The sequence below is a fragment of the Bubalus bubalis genome, chromosome 17 (assembly GCF_019923935.1).
Source record: "Bubalus bubalis isolate 160015118507 breed Murrah chromosome 17, NDDB_SH_1, whole genome shotgun sequence".
NCBI lineage: Eukaryota > Metazoa > Chordata > Mammalia > Artiodactyla > Bovidae > Bubalus > Bubalus bubalis.
Genome location: NC_059173.1, coordinates 50,990,733 through 51,016,646, shown reverse-complemented (window position 1 = coordinate 51,016,646; position 25,914 = coordinate 50,990,733). Strand labels below are relative to the sequence as shown.

Sequence of the window (25,914 nt, the reverse complement as noted above, 5' to 3'; positions counted from 1 at the left end):
GCCTGGTGGGCTACAGTCTGTGGGGTCACAAAGAGCTGGACGCATGAGCGACTAAGCACAGCACAGCATAATATCCCCTTGTGTATGTATATGTGTGTGTATATGTATATGTATACATATATACCTACACACAACATCTTTATCCATTCATCTGTTGATGGACACTTAACTTGTTTCTATGTCCTGGCTGTTGTAAATAGTGCTTCAGTGAACACTGGGGTACATGTATCTTTTTGAATTATGGTTTTCTCAGGGCTTATGCCCAGTAGTGGGTCATATGATAGTGCTATTTTTAGTTTTTTTTTAAGGAACCTCCATACTGTTCTCCATAGTGGCTATATCAATTTACATTCCCACCAATAGTGCAAGAAGGTTCCCTTTTCTCCACATCTCCAGCATTTACTGTTTGTAGACTTTTTGATGATGGCCATTCTGACCAGTATGAAGTGATACATCATTGTATTAATAGTTTTGATTTGCATTTTTCTAATAATTAGTGATGTTGAGCATCTTTTCATGTACCTCTTGTCCATCTGTATGTCTTTGGATGAATGTCTGTTTGCCTTTTTTTTTTAATTGGGTTGTTTGTTTTTTATATTTAGCTGCATGAGCTGTTTGTGTATTTTGGAGATTAATCCTTTGTCAGTTGCTTCATTTGCAAATATTTTCAACGATTCTGAGAGTTGTCTTTTCATCCTCTTTATGGTTTCCTTTGATAACAAAATCTTTAAGTTTAATCAGGTCCCATTTGTTTGTTTTTATTTTGATTATTCTAGGAGGTGGGTCAAGAAAGATCTTGCAGTGATTTATGTCAAAGAGTGTTTTTCCAGTGTTTAAGTCTTTAATCCGTTTTGAGTTTACTCGTGTTAGGTGGGGTTCTGATTTCATTCTTGTGCATGTAGTTGTCCAGTTTTTAAAGCACCACTTACTGAAAACACTGTCTTTTGTCCATTGTATGGTCTTGCCTCCTTTGTCATAGATTAGGTGACGATAGGTGCAAGGATTTATCTCTGGACTTTTTATCCTGTACTACTGATCTAATATTTCTGTTTTTGTGCCAGTATGATACTGTCTTGATTATTGTAGCTTTGTAGTATAGTCTGAAGTTGAAGAGCCTGATTCCTCTAGCTCTGTTTTCCTTTCTCAAAATTGCTCTGGTTATTTGGGGTCTTTTATGTTCCCATATGAATTGTAAAGTTTTTTGTTCTAATTCTGTGAAAAATGCCATTGGTAATTTGTTAGTGGTTTACATTTGTTAGGTAGGAAGTTAGGCATGAGCAATGAGGGATGGCCTAGCCAAAAAGGATGCAAGCTAATCTTTAAACCCACAGTGAAAGTCACTTAGTCATGTCCGACTCTCTGCATCCCCATGGACTCTACAGTCCATGGAATTCTCCAGGCCAGAATACTGGAGTGGGTAGCCTTTCCCTTCTAAAGGGGATCTTCCCAACCCAGGGATCAAACCCAGGTCTCCCACATTGCAGTCAGATTCTTTACCAGCTGAGCCAGAAGGGAAGCCTGAGAATACTGAAGTGAATAGCCTATCCTTTCTCCAGCAGATCTTCCTGACCCAGGAATCAAACCGGGATCTCCTGCACTGCAGATGGATTCTTTACCAACTGAGCTATCAGGGACTTTTCCAAATCCCACACATGCACCCTAGGCACACAGTAGATACAAACTAACCATGGGGGCTTCCTCAGGTAACCTTAGGAGCTAAGAGCCCATTAAGCATTCATAAACATTATACATGTATGGCATCCGGTCCCATCACTTCATGGGAAATAGATGGGGAAACAGTGGAAACAGTGTCAGACTTTATTTTTTGGGGCTCCAAAATCACTGCGGATGGTGACTGCAGCCATGAAATTAAAAGACGCTCACTCCTTGGAAGGAAAGTTATGACCAACCTAGATAGCATATTTAAAAGTAGAGACATTACTTTGCCAACAAAGGTTCATCTGGTTTTTCCTGTGGTCATGTATGGATGTGAGAGTTGGACTGTGAAGAAGGCTGAGCGCCGAAGAATTGATGCTTTGGAACTGTGGTGTTGGAGAAGACTCTTGAGAGTCCCTTGCACTGCAAGGAGATCCAACCAGTCCATTCTGAAGGAGATCAGCCCTGGGATTTCTTTGGAAGGAATGATGCTAAGGCTGAAACTCCATTACTTTGTCCACCTCATGCAAAGAGTTGACTCATTGGAAAAGACTCTGATGCTGGGAGCGATTGGGGGCAGGAGGAGAAGGGGACGACAGAGGATGAGATGGCTGGATGGCATCACTGACTCGATGGACGTGAGTCTGAGTGAACTCCGGGAGTTGGTGATGGACAGGGAGTCCTGGCGTGCTGCGATTCATGGGATTGCAAAGAGTCGGACATGACTGAGCGACTGAACTGAACTGAACTGAATAACAGACTAAATTACGGGAAGACATACACTACAGGGCCTGTTGTTATGAAACTTGCAATTGTCAGTCGGTCTTAAGCATATGCCTGTTTGCATTCCTTCTCTTGATTGGTGGTGCGTACAAGCCCTGTTTTTGCACAGGGCACAGCCAAAAGGAGGAGATGGGAAGTATGAAAAGGGGGAAGCCAAGAGAAATCTTTTCGATGACTCTTGGGGTCAGCCTGCTCCCATGTCTTGGGATTGTCTAACAATAAAGGTCTGTTTGCCTGAGCTGAACTGAGTTGTAGCTTGTCTGTTGTTTTAAACCTTTTAGTCCGTCATTGCAACTGTCGTGACAAGAACTGAGGAAGACAAATCAACCTGATGTTTGGTGCCATGAAACAGATTGCTGACTGCCTCCAGATAAGGTAAGGGTCCTTGCCCTATCGCTCGAAGGACCTTGATTTCCGCTGAACTGATCTAACACACTGAATCTGTAAATTGCTTTGTAGTAAAATCATTTTCACAATATTGATTCTTCCCATCTAAGAACATGGTATACTTCTCCATCCGTTTGCATCATCTTTGATTTCTTTTATCAGTGTTTTATAGTTTTCTGAGTACAGGTCTTTTGCATCCTTAGTTAGCTTTACTCCTAGGTATTTTATTCTTTTTCTTGAGATAATAAACAGGATTTTTAACTTAATTTCTCTATCTTATCTTTTGTTGTTAGTGTATAAGAATACAGGACACTTCTGTACACTAATTTTGTGTCCTGAAAATTTATTAAATTCATTGATTAGCTATAGTAGTTTTCTGGGAGCATCTTGAGAGTTTTCTGTGTATAGTATCTTGCCATCTGCAAACAGTGATAGTTTTACTTCTTTTCCAATTTGAATTCATTTTCTTTCTTTTTTTCTTTGATTGCTGTGGATAGAACTTTTATAGTGGAGAGAGTGGGCATCCTTGTATTGTTCCTGACCTTAGAGGAAATGCTTTCAGTTTTTTACTGTTGAGAATGATGTTAGCTGTAGGTTTGTCATATATGGCTTTTATTATGTTGAGGTAGGTTCTCTTTATGCTCACTTTCTGGAGAGTTTTTATCATAAATGGGTATTGAGTTTTTTCATAACGTTTTCTGCATCTATTGAGATGATCATACTTTTTGTTTAATTTGATAATATGGTGTATCACATTGATTGATTTCTGTATATTGAAGAATCCTTGCATCCCTGGTATAAATCCCACTTAGTCATGGTGTACAATCCTTTTAGTGTGTTGTTGGATTCTGTTTGCTAGCATTTTGTTGAGGATTTTTGCATCTATGTTCATTGGTGATATCAGTCAGTAATTTTATTTGTGATATCTCTGGGCAATGGTGGCCTCATAGAGCAAGTTTGTGAGTCCCTCCCTCTGAAATGTTTTTGAAAGAGTTTTGAGAGGATGGGTGTTAGCTTTTCTCTAAATGTTTGATAGACTTCACCTGTGAACCCATCTAGTCCTGGACTTTTGTTTGTGGGAAGATTTTTTTTTTTAATTTTATTTATTTACTTTTGGCTGAGCTGGGTCTTCATTGCTTCATTGGGCTTTTCTGTAGTTGTGGCTGGTAGGGGCTATTTAGTCATGATGCACAGGCTTCTCACTGTGGTGCCTTCTTTTGTTGGGGAGCACAGGCTTTAGGCATGCAGGTTTCAGTAGTGCTCCTGGGCTCTAGAGCACAGGCTCAGTAGTTATGCCTGGAATTAGTTGCTCCACCTGCAATTAACTGCAGGTGAGACCTTCCTGGATCAGGAATCGAACCTGTGTCTCCTGCATTGGCAGGTGGATTCTTTACCACTTAGCCTCCAGGGTAGCCCCAATTTTTTCTTTTTATTTCAAGATAAAACAAACCAGAATGCATGTGTGCATGCTCAGTCAATTCAGTCATGTTTCTGTGGGAAGATTTTTAATTTGAATTTCATAACTGTGATTAGTCTGTTTATATTTTCTGTTTCTTTCTGATTTAGTCTTTGAAAATTGTACCTTTCTAAGAATTTGTCCATTTCTTCCAGATTGTCCATTTTATTGGTATATAGTTGCTTCTAGTAATCTTTTATGATCCTTTATCTTTCTGTGGTGTCAGTTGTAATTTCTCCTTTTTCATTTCTAATTTTATTGATCTGAGTTCTCTTCCCCTCTTTTTTTTTTCTTTATGAGTCTGGCTAAAGGGTTATCAATTTTGTTTATCTTCTCAAAGAACCAACTTTTTTATTGATCTTTTTTATTATTTTTTTTCATTTCTGTTTCATTTATTTCTGCTCTGATCTTTATGATTTCTTTCCTTCTAACTTTATTGTTGTTGTTCTTTTTCTTTCTCTAGTTGCTTTAGGTGTAAGGTTAGCTTGCTTATTTGAGGTTTTTCTTGTTTCATGAGCTGAGGTTGAATTGCTATAAACTTCCCTCTGAGAACTGCTTTTTGTTGTATCCTTTATGTTTTGGGTCATTGTTTTTTCATTTTTATTTGCTCTGATGTATTTTTTTACTTCCTTTTTATTTCTTCAGTGATCTCTTGGTTATTCAGAATGCACTGTTTAGCCTCCATATATTTGTGTTCTTTATAGTTTTTTTTTTTTCCTGTAATTGATTTCTAATCTCATAGTGTTATAGTCAGAAAAGATGTTTGATACAATTTCAGTTTTCTTAAACTTACCAAGGCTTGATTTGTTACTCAAGATGTGATTCTGAAGGATGTTCTCTGTGCACTTGAGAAAAAAGTATATTCTGTTTTTGAGTGGGATGTTCTATAAATATCAATTAAATATATGTAATCTGTTGTGCCATTTAAAGCTCTTCTTTATTTAATTTCTGCCTGGGTGATCTGTCCATTGGTATAAGTGGGGTGTTAAAGTCCCCCACTATTATGGTGTTACTGTCGGGTTCCCCTTGTTGGCTGTTGTTATTTGACTTAGGTATGGAGGTGGTCCTGCATTGACTACAGAAGTATTTATTACTGATGTATTTTCTTCCTGGATTGACCTCTTGATCATTATTATGTATTATGTATTATGACCTTTATCTCTTGTCATAGTCTTTATTTTAAAGTCTATTTTGTCTGATATGAGCATTGCTATTCCAGCTTTCTTTTGCTTTCCATTGACATGGAATATCTTTTTATGTGCCCTTGCTTTCAGTCTGTATGTGTCCATAGCTCTGAAATGGGTCTCTTGTTTCCATTCAGCCAGTCTGTTTTTTTTTGGTTGGAGCACTTATTCCATTTAAATTCAATGAAATTATAGATGTTTACATTCCTATTACCATTTTCTAAATTGCTTTGGATTTGTTTTTGTGGGTCTTCTTTTGTTTTTCCTGTCTAGAGAAGCTCTTTTAGCATTTTTTTTTTTTTTTTTTAAACTGGTTTGGTGGTGCTGAATTCTCTTAGCTTTTTGCTTGTTTGTAAAGGTTTTTATTTTCTGTCCATTCTGAATGAAAGCCTTGCTGGGTAGAGTCATCTTGGTTGTAGATTTTTCTGTTTCATCACTTTAAATATATTCTGCCACTCCCTTCTGGCTGGCAGAGTTTCTGCTGAAAAATCAGCTGATAACCGTATGAGGATTCCCTGGTATGTTATTTGTTGCTTTTAATATTATTTCTTTGAATTTGATTTTTGTTTGATTCGTTTGTGTCTTGGCGTTTTTCTCCTATGGTTTGTCCTGTGTGGGACTCTCTGCAGTTCTTGAACTTGCATGTTGTTGTTGTTGTTTTTTTTCTTCCTTTCCCATTTTAGGGAAGATATTTACTCTGATCTCTTCATATATTTTCTCTAAACATTTCTATTTTTTTTCCCTGGGGCCCCTGAAATTCAAATGTTGGTGTGTTTAATGTTGTCCTAGATGTCTCTGAGACTGTCCTCAATTTTTTTCATTCTTTTTTGATTTTTCTGCTCCACAGCAGTCATTTCCACCATTCCATTTTGCAGCTCACATACTCATTCTCCTGCTTTAGTTATTTTGCTATTGATTACTTCCAGTGTATTTTTCATTTCAGTTATTGTGTTTTTCATCATTGTTGTTCTCGAGTTCTTCCAAATTTTGTGCTTAGTTGTGTCCGACTGTATGCAACCCTATGGACTGTAGCCCACCAGGCTTCTCTGTCCGTGGGATTTTTCCAAACAAGAGTACTGGTGTGGGTTGCCAGTATTCTTTGGGCAGAGGATCTTCCCAACCCAGGAAGATCTTCTCCTGGGGTCTTCCTGACCCAGGGAATCAAACCTCCCAGTCTCTTGTGTCTGCTGCATGGGCAGGCAGATTCTTTATCATTAGCACCACCTGGGAAGCCCTTGCTAGTTCTTCTAGGTCCTTGATAAACATTTCTTGTATTTTCTCCGTCTGAGCCTCCACTTTTTCCAGGATTTTTAATAATCTTTACCATCATTTCTCTGAATTCTTTTTCATGTGGGTTGCCTATTTCCTTTTCATTTATTTGGTCTTGTAGGTTTTTACCTTGATCCTTTGTAAAATCTTTTTTGTCATTTCATTTTGTTTGATGGGGGAGGAGGTGGGGCTGTGTTCCTGTCTTACTGCTTGTATGGCCTGAGGCATTCAGCACCATTTGCAGGGGGTTGGGTAGGGCTGGATCTTGGTGCTGAGATGGGGCCTTCCAGGAGACACCACTCTGATTAGCATTCCCTGATGTGTGAGGTTCTCTGTGAGTCCAGGGGGCTGAGCGTGGCACTCCCGTCACAGGAGCTCAGCCCTGACCGCTGGCCTGGGAATCAAGATTCTACAAGCTATGTGGTCTGCAAGGAAAAAAACATGGCAGAGCAATAGCAAAAGAATAGGAAGTAAAATAAAATTAGAAAACTTAAAAATATATTAGAAAAAATAAAAATATAAGTGAAACAACAAGAGAAAACAACCATAACAGCAAAAAAAAAAAAAAAAAAAAAAAAAAGGCCAGAAAAGGCCTTGGCTGTAGGGGGCAGGGGCTTAGATGGGACTGGGACCCTAGGTGCAGGGCCAGAGGACCAGAAAAGGTCCTCCTTAGGAGAGTGTGTGGGGGCAGGTCTTAGACTCAGTGTGCCCAGAGGGGTCCTCAGAGGGCTGAGGCTTAGGCCTGGGACCCCAGCAGCCTCGCCAGGCCTGAGCTGACAAGGAGAATGCTGGCCACACTCCCCTCTGATCCTCCAACCCCTTGAAAGTGTTTTCCATCCCCAGTGGTGTGCTTACTGTGAGTGAGTCACTCTGAGCTTGGGAAGCCCTCCCTTCCTCTAACTGCCTCTTGGGGGCACCAGTCCTGTCTTGCTTTTACCTTTCTCCCACTCTCAGGGCTGTTAAATGGCAGAGGTTCAGGCCCAGCACCTCAGAAGGATCTCCCCAGGGCTTAAGTGATGAGGAAGGAGATGGTGGCCCTGTTTCCTTCTGATCTTCCATTCTTCTATAGGTCTCTCCCCATCCTAGCTGAGTCCCTTGCGATGAGTGGACCTCCCTAAGTGTGGAAACCCCTCCCCTCCCCCACTGCCCATCAGGGCCACTGGTCCCATCCCGGCTCCACTTCTCTCCCATGACCATATCCTACCTGGTGATGTGGAGGCACCTCCCATCCCCTTAGGTGTCTGAGGTCCCCTACCTGTACCTGGTAAATGCCCTGGTTATGAGGAGACAGGTACTGCACAGCCTCTTATTCTGCCATCTTGACTTTGCCCCCATTGGAGAGATTGTTTTAGACAGATGTTTCTAAAACATAAAATTATTCTTACAGTTTACCAAAAAGTTCTTATCCCAGTTACATTTACTTAAAAATTTAATATCCGGTTATTTTCCCTGTTGACAGACATTATAACTGAAAAAAAAAAATATGCACTTACAGATTACCAGTAACTCTAGGTATAATGAAAGTATACTTAACATTGATGACTCTAAAGACAGATCTATATTAATTAAACCCATAAGTTTAAGCTAGACAAGTTAATTTCTGTAGAACCAGAGATCTCATAGGTTTCTGTCTGAATTTAAAATGCCCCTCTTTTTTTCCTTTAGTCTGAGGGGACTGCAGATGAATCATTTAGTTCCTGAGAGTCCAGGCAGAATAGTTACATTATGGAGTCTGAGGAGGGAAAAATGCAAGGGCCTGTCATTTCTTTTCCTTCTTTAAAATACCAAGAAACCCAAGGCTGGAGTCTCAGGCAGTCTGGACTGTGTTTGTATTTCAAGGCTAAAGTGTTCCACCACACCCAGAATGTCAGCAGAGGGTTGCAGGAGAAGTTGGACAGACAGAAAACTGCAACACAAACAAATATACCAATTATAAAACTTAAAAACACAGCAAAATGTTTTTAGGTCACAGGCGACAAGAGTGCAGTCATGAGGACCGAGAGAGATAAAAGGAGAAGAGACAGAAAACATTGAAAAAGAGAAGGAGTGAAATTATCATTTCAGCCTAATCCCCATAGCTGTCTATTCTGGCACCAACCTACATGCTTCTAGAAAGGGCCCAGAGAAGGAGAGAGCACTCTGCCCACTGCCCACCAGGGTAATCAAGCCCAGAAACCAGCCAGCTGTATGTCTTCTGTGGGACTCTCACCAACTCATACACCAGTATATAGAAATCTGCTACTTTAGCCTGTTCCTAATGCAGCTTTTCTTGGTGGCAGGAAAATAAAAGTGAGAATATTGGAACAATTGGACTTCCAACCACTACATGATATGAGGTTTAAATTTCTATCTCTCTCATATGTTTCCAGTCAGGAGAGCCCACTGGATCAAGGTCTGCATAGTGTGAAGTGAGCCTCTCTCACTTCTGCTTGTGACCCATCAAGGTGAGCCATTTGCAGGCTGAAAGACTCAGGTCTCATAAGCTGAGGGGAGTGATACTGTAGCTGCCCAATATCCACAATCTCAGAAGGAGAGGACAGAAGTAGGAGAGGACAGAGAGAGAAGTAGAGAAATTTCAGGAAAGGGAAAGGGACAACGGGGAAAGGGAATATGGTAAGAGATAAAGAACAGATTGGAGGGGAAAAGCATTGCCTGAATGAGAGTACTGAAGCCCCCAGGGGCCAGGAAGACATACTTACCAAACGTGGTGATGCTAACAAGAGATTCAGGTCCCTGCTTGCTACCCACAGGAAGCTGCATTCAGTGGTCCAAGAGGTGCCAAACTCTCTCCCCAGAAGGGGATAAGCCCCACATTGGGTGCCACAGAATATGTTACTGACCAGGGTTCTTGGCCTTCTTAATCAATAGAAATTGATCAGAGGCCAGACAAGAAATTAAGGCAAGGCTTTTTGGGGGCCCCAGCTGCAGCAGAGGTGGGGAAAGGGTGAGAACAACAGGTCCCTTGCTTGCTTGCTGACTCACTTCTTAGGGTGTAACTTACTGTTCTTTTTCAAACTTCATGAGGTGGAAGTTTAGATCCTTGATTTTCAGCCTTTCTTGTTTAATAATTACATTCAAATCTATAAAAAAATTTCCATGTAAGCATGGTTCATCTGTATCACACAAATTTTGATATAACATACTTTCATTATCATTCAGTTAAAAATATTTCCTATTTTTAATCATAGTGTTTTCTTTTGTTAGGTAGTTAGAATAGGAAAATGGTCCAGAATGGTGGTGGCTAAAAGACAAGGAAGGGAAAAGCCTGCAAAAATAGAACACAGGAAGGTCCAAGGACCAGAGTGAGGACCTCAGATAGAACAAACAGCACTCCTGGATAGCCCAGTTTACATAGGGCAGGCCCAGGGGGAGGAGCCAGAATTGGGCTGGGGGCCTCTCTTTTTGCATCTTTTGGGTCTGCAGGCCGTCAGGCCTCGAGGATGTATTTTCCTTTACTTTCTAAATAAAACTGAGCTGTAACATGGAGCTGTAACATTGGTCTGTCTGAGGGTTGTAAGGCTGGTCTGTCTGTCACTTCAAATTTTTGTTGCAAGGAAATTACAAACTCCCCTGACACTTTTGATCTACTTGTTTTTGAAACATATGTTGCTGAATTTCTAAATGCATGGAAATTTCTTTCTTTTTTTATTATTTTGTATTTACATTATGAGAATTTACTCTGTGTAACTTTGACCCTTTATCATTTTTAAAATTTACTCTTTTATGTCCTAGCATACACTTAAATTTTGGAAATATCCTGTGAATATTTGAAGAGTGTGCATTCTGTGGTCTTCTATTGAGGTGTCCACAAATGCCAAGTGGATGTATGACATGACTAAAAGTCAGTTTTGTTTATTGTATTGAGCAAATCTTCTTGCCTTTCTTTTTGTCAGAATGTCCAATCAGTTACTGGGAAATAATAAGTTTAAAAAACTCCTCCCATAAAGATGATTTTTCTTAATTCTCTTTTAGTTGCAATTTTTGCTTTAGGTATTTTGATGCTACTGTATGCATACTATTCTAGGTTATATTATCCAGTGCATGCTGCTAAGTCACTTCAGTCGTGTCTGACTCTGTGTGACCCCATAGATGGCAGCCCACAAGGCTCCCCCGTCCCTGGGATTCTCCAGGCAAAAACACTGGAGTGGGTTGCCATTTCCTTCTCCAATGCATGAAAGAGAAAAGTGAAAGTCAAGTCGCTCAGTTGTATCCGACTCTTAGCGACCCCATGGACTGCAACCTACCAGGCTTCTCTGTCCATAGGATTTTCCAGGCTAAAGTACTGGAGTAGGGTGCTCTTGCCTTCTCTGATCAAGTGCATAGAAATTTAAAATTATATGTTTCCAGTAATTTCAACATTGATCACTATAGAGAATCTTATTTTTGCTTTAGAACCTGTTTTGTATTATATGTTATTAAAACAGCACTAGCAGCTTTCTTTTGGAAAAAGTTTCTGTCATATCTTTTCCCTTCTTTTGCTTTCAACCTTCCTGTATCCTTATATTTGAGGGATGGTATGGGGAGGGAGGAGGATGGAGGGTTCAGGATGGGGAACACATGTATACCTGTGGCGGATTCATTTTGAGATATGGCAAAACCAATACAATATTGTAAAGTTAAAAAAATAAAATTAAATTAAAAAAAAAATAAACAAAATACATTCATTCAGTGTTTTTAAGACTGATAATCTTCTAAATGAAGCATTAGCTCGTTCATATTGTGAAGTTATTATATAATTATTTGGGTTTAAGTCTATTATGTTATTTGCTTTTTTGTTCTACTATTCTGCTTTTCCTTTTAATGCATTCTTTTTTGAAACATTACATTTTTGCTTATCTTCCCCTATTAACTAGCTTATTATATATTCACTTTTCTGTTATTCAGTTAGCAGTTATCCTGGAATTTACAAAGTCATACTGGATCTGTCAACCTTAATGTAAGGTAGTACTTTACCTCTTCCCAGGAAAAAAGCATGGATATTTAAACCACTTTGCCTGTCTTTAATTGGCCCAGTGGGTAGAGAATCCTCCTGCATTGCCGGAGATGTTGGAGATACAGGTTTGATCCCTGCATCTTGTGTTTGGGAAGATCCCTTGGAGGGGGAAATTGGCAACCCACTCCAGTATTCTTGCCTGAAAAGTCCCATGAAGAGAGGAGCCTGGCAGGCTGCAGTCCATGGGGTCACAAAGAGTGGGAACAACTGAACATGTGGCACACGCTGGTGGCATACTTTTCTTAGTTTTTGTTCTCTGAAAATGATTTCATTTTACTTCTACTTTGGAAAATTATTTTCTCTGGTTATTAAATTCTAGATCGGCAGCGTTTTTTCTTCTTCTAACATTTAGAGGGATCTTTTTCTATCATCTTTTGATTTTTTTCAATTTTGCTATGAATCAGCTCTCAGTCTTAGTATTGCTTCTTTGAAGATAATATGACTTTATTTTTCTTGCTGCTTTTATTATCTACTCTTTATTTTTGTTTTCAGTAGTTTTATTCTGGTATATCTAGGCATAGTTTTTTTTGTTGCTGTTTTGTTTGTTTGAACTTGCTTAGAAATTATTATGCTACTTAAGAAAAGACCTAGCAAATATCACTTTATATATAATTCCTATATGATGCATTTTTTTTATTCCTGGGAATCAAATTAAATGCATTTATTATCTCACATTTGTGTCTGTTTTCTCCTCATTTCTAATTTTACATCTCTGATTTTCATTTTGCATATTTTCTTCTTTTTTTTTCCAGTTTACTCTTTCAACTTATCGGTATATAACCAGACATTAACCACCACCCCCATCTATTGAGGTTTTAATTTTTAGTATTTATATTTAAAATTCCATTTGGCTTTTAAGAAACAATTCATGTTTATGAATGTAGTCTTTTGAATTATTGAAAAGTCTGTGTCTCATCAGTACATTATATGGATATTCTGTTAATTATATATTTTCCATTGATTCTTTTCCTTTTCAGACACGTCATTATTTTGTTTGGTTATTTTTGACTGAATTAGAAACTGTTCCTCAAAGAAAGTAAAAAAAATTGTTCCTCAAATAAAGTAAGCTTTTATTATTTATACAAGGAAAATATAACCTTATTCATAGTATCAAAATGCTTGTGTGTAGTGGTGTGATCTGAGACACACTTAAAAGTGTATCAATTCCCTAAATATGCACTCTCTATTACAAAGCTGAGACTCTCATTTCCTAAAAAATTATCATCCCTTAAGTCTCTTAGGTAGTACTTATCTTCTGTTGATTACATTATGCATTGGGATGATATTAATACAATAACAAGTGTCTTATTCCCTTTCAAGCTTGATCCTTTTATTACCACCTAGACTCCAGTCAAGTTATATTACTTACTTCTCAAACATATATGAAAGTTTCTTCTTCCCAGCCTAATTTTTATATAAAGATTGAGAGCTTTTAACATATATTCATCCATCCATAGTCAACATATTTATTGAGTCACTATTATGCAAATAGTTCGATTGGCTGCTGGAAAGACAAAGATATAAAAAAAACACCGTGTCCATCCCCATGGAGCTTAAAGTATCTAATTCTGCTTGTCCTCTGTATATCTACTCAAAAATCTATAGCCATTTTTCAAGGTTAGTCATTGATTTTAAGGATTCCAGTATATTAAATTTCATGTCATTTTAAGATATAAAACTATTGGTAGTTTTGATGTGACATGATTATTTGCTCTGTAACTTCACTTGTTTGCTTTGATTCTTTCTCCAGTGCTTCGGCTGTCCTGTGCCCATTACCAATATCCTCACTTGCCAAGTTCCCTTCTTTCATCTTATTGTACAACCCTTTATACTATTATATCTTTTCTTCCAAAGAAAATGCTGAGCAAAGATGAGTTGTATGTAGTTTTCTGAAGCTCAACTTCTCTTTCAGAGGAGTTGAACAGATGTGACCGTAGGTAGAATCATCCCACTTGGTCTATCTAAAAAGGAAGCACAAATGGGCAGAGATGAGTAACTGCCCAGAGGCAAGATCCTAAGTGCTCCACTTAAGGTGGTTCAACACTGGAGGAAAGTACTAGAACAGATATAGTTATAATCCAGCTTCTATAGGCCCACAGTCTAAGATGAACTGAAGTTCAAAAAAGCAGCAAGATCAGCGAAAACAAATATTGCATATTGATAAATATGTAGTTTATATTCTGTACATATGTTTCTTCACAGTTCTTCAGTTTCCACCAGTAGTCTATTTATGGTCTTTACAGCCTTCCTCTACCTCATATTCCCAAAGCCAATAGTAAAGGCCTTAGGTTCTTGTTACAGAAACAATCCAGATTCAAGAAGTTGGGATAGAAACTGATGCTGGGAACCCTAAAGTCACATTCATAGGGATGCATGTCAAGGAAAGCTTTGTCTAGAGCAGTTCAACTGGAAGAGTCATGCAATAACTTGATAGGAATCAGTTTTCATGAAATGTTTAAGTAGAGAACTGGTGTTAGCAAAAAAAGAAAAAGAGAGAGAGAGGAGAATTGGAGTTACTAAAAGCAGACTGCTCACTTACAGAGTTAATAAAGAAATGTGAAGCTAGCTAGACAATTAATTGAGGGCAAGAAAAGGGTTTCTTTTGTTTCACTTTTTGTTTAACAGGAAAAATAACAGTGTATTTGCAAACTCATGGAAATAATACAGCAGAAAAGGAAAACTATCTGATGCAAAAAGAAAAGCTGCCCAAGTAATATGAGTATAAGAATATGGCATGCAGTGCACAAGTGGATGCTTAACCAAAGTCAAGAACAGAGACACTTCTTTTGTGGTGAAAGAAAAAAAGTGGAGTATTTAGGCATGGATGCCATACAGGTAACATAATGTGGTTGTGATAGCTTGATTTGAGATTGCTAATATTTTTTTGAAATAGGAAGTAAAATTATCAACTCAGGGTAAGAATTAGGTAGAAGATATTGGAGATTTGAAGAGAGTGGAAAGAGTGTTCAGCTAGGAGCATAAGTAAATAAGCTGTTATAATTTTGGCACAGTAGACATTAAAGTCAGTAAATACTAATTGTATGTGAGTTAATCAGCTGGTTATAGTTTTCAGTCACATTTAACTCTATAGAAAATAGGAGAGGAGTTAAAAAATTAATTAAGGTTATGATTTAGACAAGCCAAATTATGGAAGGGGGGACATTGGTGAAAAGTATGAGAAAGTGATGCTTATCACTGACTATGGAATTAAACTAGAAGTGACAACCTGATAGGACAGAATACATTGGAAAATTGAAAGAAACTAAATTCTGTAGGTTACACTGATGTGGAGGAACTGATGGAGTTAAATTTCTAGAGCAAGAGCTGGAAAAATGAGAGTTGCTGGAATAAAGAGTAGAAATTGAAACTAAGATTTTTCAGGAATTGTAGTTACTAGTAAAGACAAGATCTACAATGTGATCTGATCAGGGGAATAAATGGAATGGAGGTCAAGAAATGAAAGAGAGGAGGCCAAGAAGCTAATAAGTCAGGTTATTGGGAAAATAATGTACTAGAGTCTAGTACTAGTATATTGAAATAACCAGGAATAGTGATAGGGTTAGTGGTGGAGAGAGTGACAATGAGCCCGGTAATAAAACGCCCAAGTTTCAGTGACCGGCTGCAAAGGAATGGGTTGGTAGAGTTTTATGGTAATAGAATCAAAGTTGGCTATTCTCACAGAAAAAGGGGTGAATGATTTAAATGGTTTAGCAGTTGAAATAAGAAGAGAACACACCTCAGTGTGATTTGCATATGAGAAGTCAGCATAAGAAGGACTGTTGTAAGGAAACTTAGACTTCAGCTTGAGCAAGAGGCAAAGGGCATGTTCTCAAAAGTACCTGGTGTTATAAGAGATTTGCTGATGATAGGCAATGAGTTCCTAAATTCAGTCTAAAAGAATTTTGGGTTTGTTTTAAGGAAATGAAAGATTGATAAGAAATGTAATCAGAGGAGTGATCACCAGAGTGATCCCTAGAGTTGTAAGTGGATCAGAACCAGGGTATAATAGGTGCTAAGAGAATTCTGAGCTGCTTTTACTATCAGATAAACAGAAATAAAAGCCATGATGCAATCGGCCCTAATGGTCCCAAGGCAGACATTGGTGGCAAGCTGTGAATGTTGTGGAGAGTAAGAAGTGGGAATGTCGCCAGGCGCTCTTACTTTCTGCTGAGGGAAATAAGAAAGAAAAACAACAACAAAAAAAATTAAAGCAGAACATGCATCCTCTCAAAACACTGAAATAATTCAAGGGGAAAAGGAAAATTTTAAAGTACTCCTATTAATATGCTTAAAGTGTTTTACAAGTTTTTTGCATCTATATGAAAATATAAATGGGTGCTATAAAAGAAAGGCCTTCCCTTGTGGAATCTGCCTGCCATGATGTGAGAGACCTGGGTTCTATCCTGGGTTGGGAAGATCCCCTGGAGAAGGGAAAGGCTACCCACTCCAGTATTCTGGCCTGGAGAATTCCATGGACTGTTTAGTCCATGGAGTCTCAAAGAGTTGGACACGATTGAGCAACTTTCACTTTCATAGAAAGGAAACAACTCACTAAGCAAAAGAGTTCTTAGGTACTACAAATGATTTAAGAACTGACAGCCTAGAAGATGTAACTGAAGGAAACTACAGAATATAGAGCAAAGAGGATAGAGTAAGCAAAATAGAAAATCAACTGAAAATTCAACTAAAAGACAAAAAGTAAGGAAGTTGAAACACCAGAGAATTATGGAGCTGCTATCCTGGCCAGGGGTGGGGCAGGGGGGTGGAGATGAAATGCTAACCATAATTTTAAGTCAGTAATTTTACCATAGAAGAAAACCAGCAGATTGCAAAGAATCTGATAAAAGGCAGAATAGCTACAGCTTCTGAGACCTTCCTTGGTCTCTAGAAATTAGGATGCAATTTGCAGAGTCTTTTTAAACAAACCCTGTTTAACTTCCCATACTTTGGAGTAAGACGTTCAGAAGCACCCCTGAATAAAAAGTGGATGTAAAATATATCCACTTATAGGATATAGGACTAGAATCTGATTTCACAGTGTCTTCTTCTTGAAACTGGATTAAAATAATCTAGGATTCCTGTGTCTTTGTTGCCAGAGCAAATATGAATTCTCCCTGTTTTAATGTAATATCATTGTAGAGCTCAAATCTACATTTCTGTCCAGTAGAGTGTCCAAATTTCTAAATATATTCATAGAAAGCAAATGGAATTTTATTTTCTGGGATCCTTGCTAATCAATATTCCAAACTATTTGGGATATATCTGAACAGGTGTTTTGATTTAACTAGCATATCTACCAACATGTAGTATAGTGTCTTATTCTGGTTGCTGCTGCTGCTGCTAAGTTGCTTCAGTCGTGTCCGACTCTGTGCGACCCCATAGACGGCAGCCCACCAGGCTCCGCCGTCCCTGGGATTCTCCAGGCAAGAACACTGGAGAGGGTTGCCATTTCCTTCTCCAATGCATGAAAGTGGAAAGTGAAAGTGAAGTCGCTCAGTTGTGTCCGACTCTTCATGACCCCATGGACTGCAGCCCACCAGGCTCCTCCATCCATGGGATTTTCCAGGCAAGAGTACTGGAGTGGGGTGCCATCACCTTCTCTGCTTATTCTGGTTAGGAACAAATTATTTAGTAAACTCGGATAGTGCCTTCAGAAATAGTCATTGTCCGTTGATCAAAAGAAAGCTTCCTTTTCATTGTAGGATGCCACCACACTGAGGAAGAAGGGAATTTTGGAACTAGATGGCACAGCTGCACAAGGCATTAACAGCAGCAGCAAGAGACTGGAGTGGCAGGTGCAACTGGCTAGAAATTGGGAAAGGCATGCTGTGCTATTTGTAGAGAAAGGTTCAATCCATACCCTTACCCATCCTGGAGACAAACTGGGTTTGTTGCAAATTAATAGACAAAGCCTATAAATTGGATATAGTCCAGAAAAGGTTGGAGAAACAGTGAGTTCAAAAATCAAAGCAAGGGACTGGAAGTTACTGGGAAGCTAAGCTGTTTCTGTAGGTTTTGAGTGGAGAATTAGGTGTTTGTCACTTGCTATATTGTATTTCCTGTAAGAAAGTTTCAGCTGTGCAAAGACATTAAGTCCATATTAAGAAAGATGCGTTGCTTTTCTTCTGTATTTAACATCTTATCTGTAAACCTGAGTTGAACATATCATTAAAAAGAGCTATTAATCTCTGAAATATTCTAAATATAATATTACAGTTCTCGGGAACAGAAGGAAGGAGGGTAGGAGGGAAGGAGAGACAGAAAAAAATTTAGTTCTTTAGGATTTTGTTGTTGGCTTAGTCACTAAGTTATCTCTGACTCTTTTGAGGCCTCATGGACTGTAGCCTGCCAAGTCCTCTGTCTATGGCATTTCCCAAGCAAGAATACTGGAGTGGGTTGCCATTTCCTCTTCCAAGGCATCTTCCTGACCCAGGGGTCAAACTCACGTCTCCTGCATTGGCAGGCAGATTCTTTACCACTGAGCCAACCATCAGGGAAACCTCTTTAGTATTTCAGGCCAGCATATCTTCTCTGCTGATGCAAGTAATAATAGTATTGCTTTGAATCTTGAATTCCCCAATTTTTATTCTCTTCAAGTACAGTAATTATTTTTATGAAATTATATGTTTATATGTAAGAATGAAAGGTGAAAATGACTATTTTTGAAACAGCATCTAATGTTGAAAGTGAAAACTGAAAGGAACTTGTCAATATTTTAAGTATTTGAAATGAATACTATTATACAGGGTTGATTTATAGAGTTTTATTTTGGGATATTTCATTGTGATAATTTATTAGAAACTTTTATACATTGGAATAGTTTAAGAAGCATATTGATTACTTGGTAGTTAAATATATATAAAAGATCTTGAGTATCATTTGAAATTAACACTTAATGGGTGATACATTATTGGGTAGCCTTTACTATATCATACATATTTATGTGCAATATTTATTGATCTTCCTTCCTTTTTTCTATGAGTTACTCTCTCCCATTTCCCATGCCTTCTTCGAGAGTCTCAACATATATATATAGCCTTTTTGGAAACCATGCACTGTTGGTTAAACTATATAATGGAATTCTTGAGAATAAACAAATTAGTTTCAGTTACTTTGAAGAGTATTTTTGAGGCATGTTAAACCAAGAGTGTGTCAGTAAATGTTTAGAATCTATTTTTAAAATAGTATAATATTAAGGGAAAGGTGAGTCACTGGCTTTATGTACCTTTAAAGCAGAAATTTTAAAATATCTCTGTAGGTGGATTCTCTTTAAAGTAATGACCTGTGTTCTCTTGGTCCTTGGGGAAGTTTCACTGAGTATGGATGTGAATGTATACGTACATGTGTATGAGTTGTGTTTAAGCAGGGGGCCGTCTGCATTACACATACCTCTTAGCTTGTAAAATGCTCTTCTGCTTAAAAATTTCTCATAGGTCCCCAGGCAATGGCAATGTGTTTAGGATAAGTGAAGTGAACTTGCTCAGTCATGTCCGACTCTTTGCAACCCCATGGACTGTAGTCTACCAGGCTCCTCAGTCCATGGAATTTTCCAGGCAAGAATACTGGAGTGGGTTGCCAAGAATCCTAGCCCTAGTTCAGATTTAGTCCTTGCAACTAAGAGGGGATAATGAATGGAACTCTCACTCTCAATGCTTTTGCATCTCATTAGGGCTTCCTTTGTGGCTCAGCTGGTAAAGAATCTGCCTGCAATACAGGAAACGTGGGTTTGATCCTTGGGTTGGGAAGATCCCCTGGAGAAGGGAAAGGCTACCCACTCCAGTATTCTGGCCTGGAGAATTCCATGGACTGTATAGTGCACGAGGTCGCAGAGTCAGACATGACTGAGTGACTTTCACTTTCAATTTTCTGTAGTTATAAAGTAAGCAGAATTATACCCCGAGATTGTTGTTATGCTAAAATGAGACACCATTAAAGTGCAATTCCTGGTACTAAGTTCATGCTTAATAAATGTTAGAGGAAACAGAAATATATATATATTTTCATGTGTAAACAGTGTCAGTTGTATTTCCTTACCACATAAAGATAGAAGTGACTGGTGAAAGCTAGAACTGACCCCCCCACACACATATATTTCTGTGGGTTTTGTTGGTTCATTGATTGGTTGCTATTTTAACATTTCATCTTTGAGTGATAGTTGTTTCCTCTGAGGGTAGCTTTCTTTAGTAGGGAAAGACTAAGTTTAACTTCTGAGTGAAAGAGAAAATTAGGAGAAAGCCAGTTTACTCCTGAAAATGGTCAGCTTGGTTTCTTTGCCCAAACACCCTCTGTTAGAGGAAGCACTGGAGAAGGCCCTTCAAAGTCTGTACACATCAACCTAGACTGGGGCTGATGGGCATCCACAGGGAAACCCGGCAGCAGTCTGGTGAAGTGTGCTCAGTGCCTGGTGGAGCGATGTTTCCGTCTGCCTCTAGAAGGCGCTGTCCCAGTGCCCCTCGCAGCCTGTATGACTGCGAGGTACCCAAGGAACTGGAGCACTTGCTTCCAGCAAACTGAGGAGCATAACTCCAGGTAACTAGACTCAAAGAACGCTCAAGGATTTCTTAAAGCCCAGCTTCATATAGTGCTGCATAACTGCCAATTACTGGGAAACCATAAGAGGAGAAAACCAGATGTTCAGCAAGCACATTGAGTAGGTAATTTAGACTTTGGACAAGGAATTCTTGTTGATTCAGTTTCATTTCATTCAAAACTGTGAATTTGTTTAAATCGGTATCTCATATCCTCCTCTATCACTACCACAGGATTTACACTGTATTTTACACAGTGCCCACTCTAGAACATTTTGTTTGAGATGAGTAAATTTCCTAGGAAATGTGTCTGTAATGATAATGATTGCTTAAAATTAGTCCTTTCTACCCATCTTTACCTGAGAATAATAGAGTACCAACAGTAAACTTAATCTTTTTAAAATTTGTCACCTGGCTTTTTCAAAGCAAACAACATTGACATAATGCTTAATACTTATTCTGATCACTGTTTACTTTAAACTGTCAAACAAGATTAGCTCTATAACTGCATCACTTACAGGTATGTCCTATTGTTTAGTGTTCATATTTAAATATTGTATTTATAATGCTTTCTATATGCAGTCTCGGAGCTGTTTAATTTCTAGTCTTGAAATTAGAAACTTGAATTTATCCTTGATCCTTCTGTCACCCTCAGTTCACAATCACTATTCATAAAATTATTTATTCCACTCTACCATTTTAGTATCACTGGAGATAGTTCTAGAATAAATTCCCATGAAGACTAATTTGCATTTATAGTAGAGTCCTCTAATTCCTTTTAATTGTATATTCCTTAAATCTAGCTCTCACACCTACACTAGAGCAGTTGATTAAAAAAAAAATCAAGTACCATTTTTTCAGTCATTCTGTGATGTATGACATAATTGACCTCTTATTTTGTGATTTTTGGAAATATAATTCATTTATCAGGAGGAGGGAGAGGTCCATAATTCAACAAACAAAGGTGAAAGTCTCTTAGTTGTGTCCGACTCTTTGCAACCCCATGGACTGTACGGTCCAGGGAATTTTCTTGGCCAGAATTCTGGAGTGCATAGCCTTTTCCTTCTCCAGGGGATTTTCCCAGCCCAGGGATTGAATCCAGGTCTCCCACATTGCAGGCGGGTTCTTTACCAGCTGAGCCACAAGATGAAGCCCAAGAATACTGGAGTGGATAGCCTATCCCTTCTCTAAGGGCTCTTCCCAACTCAGGAATCTAATTGGGGTCTCCTGCATTGCAGGGGGATTCTTTGCCAACTGAGCTATAAATCAGATTTGATTAAGGCTGTTCATCATATAAAATTCTATTGAGTCAAATTTGCTCATCTCTTTCTCTCTTTGATTTTGTCTTTGAAATCTCTCCAACTCTTTTCACCACCACTGATTTCAGCACACACGTAACTACCAACCCATGCCAGAAAATACATGCACCAAAAGCGCTGATCTGCTTTATTTCTCTGAGAACATCTTGTTATTTGTATATACCGTATTCCTTTTCTTACTATTGCCTCAGTCTGTAATTCTTCCACTGTTCTCCCTTGCTCGATGAATCCTTCTTGACTCCTTAGATTCAGATAGATATTCTTTAATCCAAAAAGCTTTCCTTAACCACTTGAAAGCAATTATCATTAAGAATGAGATAAAAATAGAAAGCTTTCTTCCCGTGCCTAAATAATCATTAGGGCATGGGCTGTTACTGCGTTTGCCATAAGGTATGATAATTACAGTCCTCCTGACTGATTTGTTCTAACTACAAGCTCTTTGAATATAAAAACTTATATTCACCTTTTTTCTCACACTTAGCCCTGTGTTTGGCATATGTAGGGATTGAATACATTTCTTTAATTGATAGATGGGGAGAGGAAAAAATTAACAGTGTATTCCTGTCTTTCAGGTCATTTAATTGATGAATTTGGGGATAGAATTACCCAGTAAAAGAGTAAGAGTGGCTTCTTAGGTGGCTCAGTGGTAAAGAATATGCCTGGCAAGCAGGAGTCACAGGTTTGATCTCTGGCTCAGGAAGATCCCCTGGGAAAGGAAATGGCAGCTCACTCCAGTATTCTGGCTTGGGAAATCTCATGGACAGAGGAGCCTGGCAGGCTACAGTCCATGGTGTCATAAAAGAGTCAGACACGACTTAGCAACTAAACAACAACAAAAGAATAAGGGCATGTAGTTGGCCGTACTTATGAGTCTTCATATAATACACACACACACACACACACACACACACACACATATGGTCAGTTCAATTCAGTTCAGTCACTCAGTCGTGTCTGACTCTTTGTGACCCCATGAACTGCAGCACGCCAGGCCTCCCTGTCCATCACCAACTCCCAGAGCCTACCCAAACTCATGTCCATCGAGTTGGTGATGCCATCCAACCATTTCATCCTCTGTTGTCCCCTTCTCCTCCTGCCCTCAATCTTTCCCAGCATCAGGGTCTTTTCAATTGAGTCAGCTCTTTGCATCAGGTGGCCAAAGTATTGGAGTTTCAGCTTTAGCATCAGTCCTTCCAGTGAACACCCTGGACTGATCTCCTTTAGGATGGACTGGTTAGATCTCCTTGCATTCCAAGGGACTCTCAAGAGTCTTCTCCAACACCACAGTTCAAAAGCATTAATTCTTCTGCGCTCAGCTTTCTTTGTAGTCCAACTCTCAGATCCATACATAACTACTAGAAATACCATAGCCTTGACTGCTGCTGCTAAGTTGCTTCAGTCATGTCTGACTCTGTGCAACCCCATAGACGGCAGCCTACCAGGCTCCCCCGTCGCTGGGATTCTCCAGGCAAGAACACTGGAGTGGGTTGTCATTTCCTTCTCCATAGCCTTGACTAGACAGACTTTTGTTGGCAAAGTAATGTCTCTGCTCTTTAATATGCTGCCTAGGTTGATCCTAACTTTCCTTCCAAGGAGTAGGCGTCTTTTAATTTCATGGCCACAGTCACCATCTACAGTGATTTTGGAGCCCCCCAAAATAAAATCAGCCACTGTTTCTGCTGTTTCCCCTTCTATGTGCCATGAAGTGATGGGACCAGAGGCCATGATCTTTGTTTTCTGAATGTTGAGCTTTAAGCCAACTTTTTCACTCTCCTCTTTCACTTTCATCATGAGGCTCTTTACTTCTTCTTCACTTTCTGCCATAAGGGTGGTGTCATCTGCATATCTGAGGTTATTTATATTTCTCTTGGCAATCTTGATTCCAGATTATGCTTTATCCAGCCCAGCGTTTCTCATGATGTACTCTGCATATAAGTTAAATAAACAGGGTGACAATATACAGCCTTGACATACTCATTTTCCTATTTGGAACCAGTCTGTTGTTCCGTGTCCAGTTCTAACTGTTGCTTCCTGACCTGTATACAGGTTTCTTAAGAGGCAGGTCAGGTGGTCTGGTATTCCCATCTCTTTCAGAATTTTCCACAGTTTGTTGTGATCCACACAGTGAAAGGCTTTGGCATAGTCAATAAAACAGAAGTAGATGTTTTTCTGGAACTCTCTTGCTTTTTCGATGATCCAGCAGTTGTTGGCAATTTGATCTCTGGTTCTTCTGCCTTTTCTAAAACCAGCTTGAACATCTGGAGATTCATAATTCACGTATTGCTGAAGCCTGGCTTGGAGAATTTTCATATATATATGGTATATACATGTATAGAATACATATATGGTATTATATAGTATAATATATAACTATGATATCACATATATTATAGTCATATATATGATACATACATATAATGAACAAAAAATACAGTAATTTCTACAATATTGCTTTAACTCTAACACCTGATAGAAAGTTAAAGTGAAAGTAGCTCCGTTGTGTCCAACTCTTTGCGGGCAACAGTCCATGGAATTCTCCATGCCAGAATTCTGGAGTGGGTAGCCTTTCCGTTCTCCAGGGGATCTTCCCAACCCAGGGATCGAACCCAGGTCTCTCACATTGCAGGCAAATCTTTACCAGCTGAGCCACAAGGGAAACCCAAGAATACTGGAGTGGGTAGCTTATCCCTTCTTCAGCGGATCTGCCCGACCGGGAAATCTAACCCGCATCTTCTGCATTGCAGATGGATTCTTTACCAACTGAGCTATCAGGGAAGCCCTGGTAATGGGAAAATATTTCAAACATTTGAAGGCAATTGGTTACAGGTATATTTTCCTCTTCAAAAATGTTGATTAATGGTATTTATTAAACAATTAAAATACAACATAGAGCAGTTTAAAGGGGTAGGGATGAGGATGGTTTCTCAAGTAAGTTCATCTTGCAAGAGGAAATCCTTCAATTTTGATTGGGTCCCATCTATCACACCCCATATCACTAATAGTTCAACTGCTCTCTTTCTGATCTTATAAATTCTCTTTGGCAGATTTCACCTCCATTTACCCCTGTTCACACTTTTTGTTTATTCTCAGAAATTAATGTGTCTTTAAAGCTCAGCAGAATTCCACTTGTAAGAAATTGTGTTTTTTTGGCATGAAATACTCTTTATATTTCCATATATAATCATAATTTTTATATTATCATAATTTTCCTGGTGTTCTGTGAAAGTACTGCTTCTTTTAAATCATCTCACATCCTAACAGTGTCATAGGCAGGCTTACTGACACTTACAGATTTGATTTGTGTTTGCTTTTCAGTTCTGCCACATTAGTAAGTATTTTATTTCTGATTTGCACTGTGCTTTTAGAGCTGTGATTTTTTTTAATTTTAGGTAGTTTTTCTGTTTTTATATGTACATACATATTTTCTGCATTTTTATTTTATATTGGAATTTAGTTGATTTACTGTGTTGTGTTAGTTTCAAGAGTATACCAAAGTGGTTTAATTATAATCTATTTCTCAGATTTGTTTCCCATATAGATTATTACAGAGTACTGAGTGGAGTTCCCTGTGCTATACAGTATATTATTTTCAATTATCTAGGTTATATATAGTATGTGCTTATGTTAATCTCAACTTCCTAGTTTATCCCTCCCAGCCCCTTTTCCCCTTTGGTAACCATAAGTTTTTTTTTTTTTTTTTTTCCCTAAGTCTGTGAGTCTCATTTGCAAATAGCTTCATTTGTGTCATCTTTTTAGATTTTACATATAAGTGAGTCATATGATACTTGCTTTGCCTTTCTCTGATTCCCTTAACTTAGTATGATAATTTCTAGGTCCATTCATGTTGCTACAAATGGCATTATTTCATTATTTTTTAGGCTGAGTAATGTTCCATTGTGTGTGTGTGTGTGTGTGTGTGTGTGTGTGTATTTATATATGGTATGTGTGTGCGTATACACTGTATCTTGCAGACATGTGAAATGAGTCATTTCTATGGTAACTTGAACATTCTTTGGCATTGCCTTTCTTTGGGATTGGAATGAAAATTGCCCTTTTCCAGTCCTGTGACCACGGATAAGTTTTCCAAATTTGCTGGCATAGTGAGTGCAGTACTTTTCAGCATCATCTTTTAGGATTTGAAGTAGCTCAGCTGGAATTCCGTCACATCCGCTAGCTTTGTTTGTGGTGATGCTTCCTAAGGCCTTCTTGACTTCGCACTCCAAAATGTCTGGCTGTAGATGAGTGATCACATCATGGTTATCTGGGTCATTAAGAGCTTTTTATTGTACAATTCTGTGTATTCTTGCCACCTTTTCTTCATATCTTCTACTTCTGTTAG

General features: G+C 38.6%; 1 long non-coding RNA gene across 2 annotated transcripts in view; it reads left to right on the top strand.

Annotated features, from left to right (window-relative positions):
- The window catches only part of LOC123329976, an 81,557-nt gene that overhangs the window by 14,827 nt on the left and 40,816 nt on the right, over positions 1-25,914 (top strand). For both annotated transcript variants that reach the window (XR_006545626.2, XR_006545625.2), the window contains exon 2: positions 2,721-2,814. This is a non-coding gene — a long non-coding RNA (uncharacterized LOC123329976). The remainder of the gene's footprint in view (positions 1-2,720; positions 2,815-25,914) is intronic.